This window comes from Nerophis ophidion, linkage group LG01 (assembly GCF_033978795.1).
Source record: "Nerophis ophidion isolate RoL-2023_Sa linkage group LG01, RoL_Noph_v1.0, whole genome shotgun sequence".
NCBI lineage: Eukaryota > Metazoa > Chordata > Actinopteri > Syngnathiformes > Syngnathidae > Nerophis > Nerophis ophidion.
In genome coordinates this window covers 79,393,868-79,401,535 of record NC_084611.1, presented here as the reverse complement: position 1 = coordinate 79,401,535, position 7,668 = coordinate 79,393,868, and positions in this window count along the sequence as shown.

The window sequence follows — 7,668 nt, the reverse complement described above, 5'->3', positions numbered from 1 at the left end:
CCGGTTGACATGTGGTCGGGAACCATGTTCGCTTGACCGCTCTGTTCCATAGTAAAGCTTCACCTTCGGGAATGTAAACAAGGAAACACCGGCTCTGTTTGTGTTGCTAAAGGCAGCTGCAATACACCACTTCCCACCTACATCGTTCTTCTTTGACGTCTCCATTATTAATTGAGCAAATTGCAAAAGATTCAGCAACACAGATGTCCAGAATACTGTATAATTATACGATTAAAGCAAACTACTTATACCTGGGATCGGGCTGGAAAAAAATGTCCACTACAATCCGAGACGTCATCATACGTGTCATCATACTGACGTTTTCAACAGGATACCTTGCGCGAAATTTAAAATTGCAATTTAGTAAACTAAAAAGGCAGTATTGGCATGTGTTGCAATGTTAAGATTTCATCATTGATATATAAACTCTCCGACTGCGTGGTAGGTAGTAGTTGGTTTCAGTAGGCCTTTAATACGCTAATTTCGATCTTGGTGTTGACGCTGCCAATATTTGGATCGATCCGTCCCATCCCTCGTCATTGGATAGGCTGTTGTGTTGCTGGAATAGCAACTGCAAAACCTGACAAAACAGCCTGTGAGAAGCCAGCATGCATAATCTCTTTAGTTATTAGATCATGTTCTATCTATAGAACAGTGGAACAATGCAATCCTGGTGCAGTCTATTTGGTATTTTGTTTTAGCTGGCATACCAAGTGGAACCTATGTAGCCTTGTTGACGTCTTAGCTTTCCATTGCCTCTTGTTCCTCATTAATAACTTATGGAGGGAATAGCATTTTATTTCAAAGAAGAAATGGGATTTATGGCTCTTTGAAGGGAGGAGCAATTTGAGGAGTCTTTTCTTTCAATAGCCGCCATTCAAAAGACTTTCTGGTTATAATAGTTATTTTCAAACTGTTTTTTTAATCAAGGAAACAATCACAAGTATCAGTTATACAATAAAATGGAGATCATTACAATTTGATTTACGCAAATATTACTCTATTGGTGGGAATTATTCTGAAATATTGGCTATAATTAATTTTTTTGTTGTGTTTTCATTGTAAACATTCCATTAGGCAGTGTCATATTTCCATGCTTTGGCAACGACCTTGCTCGTTTACATTTTTCCTCACTTGAAAAAATGTGCAACATTTGAACAAATTTAAAAAAAAAACATAAGTAATGAGTAAGAACAAAATGTGTTAATGCATGTAAAAATATATAAATAAAACTACACTTAAAATGAGGACATAATACAAATGTGAATACAAAATTATACTACCATATCTGGTGTGTGTACGCTTAAACTACCACCCTCAGAATAATGAACTAAATAACTGACATAAATATAAATAAATACACAAAAAATATAGTAATCATTTATATATACAAACCCCGTTTCCATATGATTTGGGAAATTGTGTTAGATGTAAATATAAACGGAATACAATGATTTGCAAATCCTTTTCAACCCATATTCAGTTGAATGCACTACAAAGACAAGATATTCGATGTTCAAACTCATAAACTTTTTTTTTTTGCAAATAATAATTAACTTAGAATTTCATGGCTACAACACCTGCCAAAGTAGTTGGGAAAGGGCATGTTCACCACTGTGTTACATCACCTTTTCTTTTAACGACACTCAATAAACGTTTGGGAACTGAGGAAACTAATTTTTGAAGCTTTGAAAGTGGAATCCTTTACCATTCTTGCTTGATGGACAGCTTAAGTTGTTCAACAGTCCGGGGTCTTGTTGTCGTATTTTACGCTTCATAATGCGCCACACATTTTCGATGGGAGACAGGTCTAGACTGCAGGCGGGCCAGGAAAGTACCCGCACTCTTTTACTACGAAGCCACGTTGTTGTAACACATGGCTCGGCATTTTTTTGCTGAAATAAGCAGGGGCGTCCATGATAACGTTGCTTGGATGACAACATATGTTGCTCCAAAACCTGTATGGACCATTCAGCACTAATGGTGCCTTCACAGATGTGTAAGTTACCCATGCCTTGGGCACTAATACACCCCCATACCATCACAGATGCTGGCTTTTGAACTTTGCACCTATAACAATCCGGATGGTTATTTTCGTCTTTGTTCAGGAAGACGCCACGTCCACAGTTTCCAAATATAATTTGAAATGTGGACTCGTCAGACCACAGAACACGTTTCCACTTTGCATCAGTCCATCTTAGATGAGCTCGGGCCCAGCGAAGCCGGCGGTGTTCCTGGGTGTTGTGGATAAATGGCTTTCGCTTTGCATAGTAGAGTTTTAACCTGCACCTACAGATGTAGCAACCAACTTTAGTTACTGACAGTGGTTTTATGAAGTGTTCCTGAGCCCGTGTGGTGATATCCTTTACACACCGATGTCGGTTTTTGATGCAGTACCGCCTGAGGGATCGAAGGTCCGTAATATCATCGCTTACGTGCAGTGATTTCTCCAGATTCTCTGAACCTTTTGATGATTTTACAGACCGTAGATGGTAAAATCCCTAAATTCCTTGCAATTGCAATTTTGAGAAATGTCGTTCTAAAACTGTTCAACAATTTGCTTACAAATTGGGGACCCTCGCCCCATCCTTGTTTGTGTATTACTTAGCATTTCATGGAAGCTGCTTTTGTACCCAATCATGGCACGCACCTGTTCCCAATTAGCCTGCACACATGTGGGATGTTCCAAATAAGTGTTTGATGAGCATTCCTCAACTTTATCAGTATTTGTTGCCACCTTTCCCAACTTCTTTGTCACGTGCTACTGGCATCAAATTCTAAAGTTAACAATTATTTGCAAAAAAAAAAAGTTTACCTGTTTGAACATCAAATATGTTGTCTTTGTAGCATATTCAACTGAATATGGGTTGAAAATGATTTGCAAATCATTGGCCCTGCGATGAGGTGGCATCTTGTCCAGGGTGTACTCCGCCTTCCGCCCGATTGTAGCTGAGATATGCGCCAGCGCCCTGGCGACTTGTCCAGGGTGTACCCCGCCTTCCGCCCGATTGTAGCTGAGATAGGCGCCAGCGCCCCCCGCGACCCCAAAAGGGAATAAGCGGTAGAAAATGGATGGATGGATGGATGTATTCCGTTTACATTTACATCCAACACAATTTCCCAACTCATATGGAAACGGGGTTTGTGTATGTATGTATATATATATATATATATATATATATATATATATATATATATATATATATATATACATACAACCATGTATTTTTGTTTGATTGTGGGGAAAAAAGCGTATCTAAATGCTGCATGTTTCCTTTAAGTCTGACTCATTTTCTACAGTCCAGTTGCACGCATGTGCAAATTGGGCAATTGCTAAATTTGCACATGCATTAAAAAACGGCTCTCAAATTTACGGCTCACAACTGGGAATCGGTTCCGATTATTCACTTAAAAGAGCCATTTAAAAGACTTGTCTCGTTCACAAATGTCACAACTCTTATTTCAAAGGTTTTAATGTCTTGGCAAGGTTTGCAATTCGGTTTCCTTTTCTTGGCAAGCACGGCATGTACATTAAATTGATATGATGTTTAATACTCAAAGGGCTGGATTGTGGCCTGGTAGCTAGCTGATTAGTGGTTAGGGACTCTTGCATTCCTTAAAAATGCATTTTAGGGATGGATGGTAATTGGAGTCTCTAAATCGTCCATCAGTGCATGCGAGTATGAATGATTGTCTCTATGGCTCCAGCTCACTTTGTGGCCCTCAAGAGGGCAAACAGTATATGGATGGATAGACAAACACTCATGATGATGGCACACTTAATATTTTGAGTGTCTGAAGTGCAGCAAAATGCAGTGCACTGTCAGTACCAAATAACGATGGACCCTAACCACCCTCAGTCCCTCATTGCCATTTCGTCTATACATAGCGGAAGAGGGAGGGAATAACGTTAGTATCTGCCAAAAAGAGAGAATAAGTGTTGAATGATGGCACTAGGCACCTAACAAACTTAAAAACCAGCTAACATAAATGGAAATGTACTGGCGGTAGAATTTGCCGTTTTTTTCAAATTGCTTACACACTAAATTTTATATTTTCAAACAGTTAACAAAAGTCTACACATTGTAAACAAAACCAATGTGCAGATTTGCTTAGTCTTAGGCATAGACTCTGCTTCACATTTTTTGCGAAATATTACACACAATGCTTTACACACACCTTCACAACTTGCACACACATATAACGATTGTGATACACACATTTTCAACCTTTACACACACACACTAGGATTGTGCTACACACATCTTTACATTTCACAAAGTTAAGGGTTGTGAAGTTACTTCCCGGTTAATCCACAGGGCTGGCTTGCCAACGACCACACAATTAAACACATTGGAGAATCACATCTTCCATGTGTAAATACAGACAGGTGATAAATTGTTTGTATTTACACCCCAAACTCCCTATACTCCCCAAACTACGGCCCGCGGGCCAGATACGGCCCGCCAGTGTTCAAGATCTGGCCCGCAGGAAGCCCCAAGTAAAATTAATTTATATATCTTTTAATCTGTCCTTTCTAATCCATTTTCTACCGCTTGTTGCTTGTTACTCTCAGAGTCTCCCCCAGGTCAAAAAGTTTGGGTTAGAGTATCCGCCCTGAAATCGGTAGGTTGTGAATTCAAACCTCGGCCGAGTCATACCTAAGACTATAAATATGGGACCCATTACCTCCCTGCTTGGCACTCAGCATCAAGGGTTGGAATTGGGGGTTAAAATCACCAAAAATGATTCCCGGGCGCGGCCACCTCTGCTGCTCACTGCTCCCCTCACCTCCAAGGGGGTGATCAAGGGGGATGGGTCAAATGCAGAGAATTATATTGCCACACCGAGTGTGTGTGTGTGTGACAATCATTGGTACTTTAAAATACAGCTTTCAAGTGGGTGCTACAGCGATACAGTTTTTTCCATTTGTAATTTTTTATCTCCAGATTTTTTTTCAAACCTTTTTATTTGTCTCATAAATTAATTTGTACTGCATGCTATTTTTGACTACTGTGATATGTTACTTTACCTGGTTGTTGTAAAAATAAATGTTTTCAGTTTGAAGCATCATAGTTGAGCACTTATTGAAAAGATTACAGGATATTTGTACTTTCTCTTCAGGTCCTTATGTATAGGCCCACTTCAAAGTAAACAGTGACAATTGCTATGGATTTGCCAATATATTTTGTCAAGTTACAGTAATCATTCATCACATATGGTAAAAAGGTCAGGCAAAATGCCCCAAACACGTGATTTCTTATCGTAAAATATATATATATATATTTTTTTACAAATGTATTTTGTATTTATCACTGTTCTGAGTAACTCACTCCAATAGTTCATTTGAAGTCCGTGTGAGTGAGATGACAATAAAACTGCATTTTTACAAATGCTTGCTTTATTTTGATGAACGTGCATATGTATTGACCGAAGTGTGTCATTTTGCAAATAATCTAGGAATTAAGAAAATGTAATGTTGTGTTTGTAAAAGTGTGTAAATACTTTAGAAAAAAGACACACGGTTAGTAGAATTGTGTGTAAGCAAATGGAAAAAACTGTAATTTGAGACCCAATTAAAAAAAAAAAAAATGAAAGCCACACATTACACAACAGTCCCCTCTAGTGGTTTCAAAGAGTATAGCGTTTCCCAATGCTGTGGGTGCCAAGGGCCGAAGTGAACATATCCCAACAGCAATTTACAGCGTGGAACACAAATAGCTACAACGTTCCTATATTCATTACCAACAACAATGGTAGATGGCAACTAGTTAGCCAACTAGTTAGCCTTGCGAAAATACTTGTGTGAGCGTTAGGGGTGTTCCAAGCTTTTTCACTTCCGATACCGATATTGGTCCACTATCAGCAGGAATCGCACATGCTTTTGTTATTTTTGTAATGTGGAATGTTAGAAAATATTTGATTAAGTGAAATTGTTATATATTGTATACAGTGGGGCAAAAAAGTATTTAGTCAGCCACCGATTGTGCAAGTTCTCCCACTTAAAATGATGACAGAGGTCTGTAATTGTCATCATAGGTACACTTCAACTGTGAGAGACAGAATGTGAAAAAAAAATCCAGGAATTCACATTGTAGGAATTTTAAAGAATTTATTTGTAAATTATGGTGGAAAATAAGTATTTGGTCACTTCAAACCAGGAAGATCTCTGGCTCTCACAGACCTGTAACTTATTCTTTAAGAAGCTCTTCTGTCCTCCACTCGTTACCTGTATTAATGGAACCTGTTTGAACTTGTCATCTGTATAAAAGACACCTGTCCACAGCCTCAAACAGTCAGACTCCAAACTCCACTATGGCCAAGACCAAAGAGCTGTCGAAGGACACTAGGAAAAGAATTGTAGACTTGCACCAGACTGGGAAGAGTGAATCTACAATAGGCAAGCAGCTTGGTGTGAAAAAACCAACTGTGGGAGCAATTATCAGAAAATGGAAGACATACAAGACCACTGATAATCTCCCTCGATCTGGGGCTCCATGCAAGATCTTATCCCGTGGGGTCGAAATGATCATGAGAACGGTGAGCAAAAATCCCAGAACCACAAGGGGGGACCTGGTGAATGACCTGCAGAGAGCAGGGACCAAAGTAACAAAGGTTACCATCAGTAACACACTATGCCGACAGGGAATAAATTCCTGCAGTGCCAGACGTGTCCCCCTGCTTAAGCCAGTGCATGTCCAGCCCCGACTGTAGTTTGCCAGAGAGCACATGGATAATACAGCTGAGGATTGGGAGAATGTCATGTGGTCAGATGAAACCAAAATATAACTTTTGGTATAAACTCAACTCGTCGTGTTTGGAGGAAGAAGAATACTGAGTTGCATCCCAAGAACACCACACCTACTGTGAAGCATGGGGGTGGAAACATCATGCTTTGGGGCTGTTTTTCTGCTAAGGTAGACAGGACGACTCATCCGTGTTAAGGAAAGAATGAATGGGGTCATGTATCGTGAGATTTTGAGCCGAAACCTCCTTCCATCAGTGAGAGCTTTGAAGATGAAACGTGGCTGAGTCTTCCAGCATGACAATGATCCCAAACACACCGCCCGAGCAATGAAGGAGTGGCTCCGTAAGAAGCATTTGAAAGTCCTGGAGTGGCCTAGCCTGTCTCCAGACCTCAACCCCATAGAAAATCTGTTGAGGGGGTTTAAAGTCCGTGTTGCTCGGCGGCAGCCCCAAAACATCACTGCTCTCGAGAAGATCTGCATAGAGGAATGGGCCAAAATACCAGCTACTGTGTGTGCAAACCTGGTAGAGACCTATAGTAATCGTTTGACCTCTGTTATTGCCAACAAAGGTTATGTTACAAAGTATTGAGTTTAATTTTTATTATTGACCAAATACTTATTTTCCACCTTAATTTACAAATAAATTCTTTAAAATTCCTACAATGTGAATTCCTGGATTTTTTTTCACATTCTCTCTCACAGTTGAAATGTACCTATGATGAAAATTACAGACCTCTGTCTTCATTTTAAGTGGGAGAACTTGCACAATCGGTGGCTGACCAAATACTTTTTTGCCCCACCGTATATGATATAAACAATGGTATAGTATATCAGTTTATATCCTATACTGTACATATATTATGTAAATATTATGTATATATGTTATATTATACATTGCTTTTAGTCTATTTTATACCTG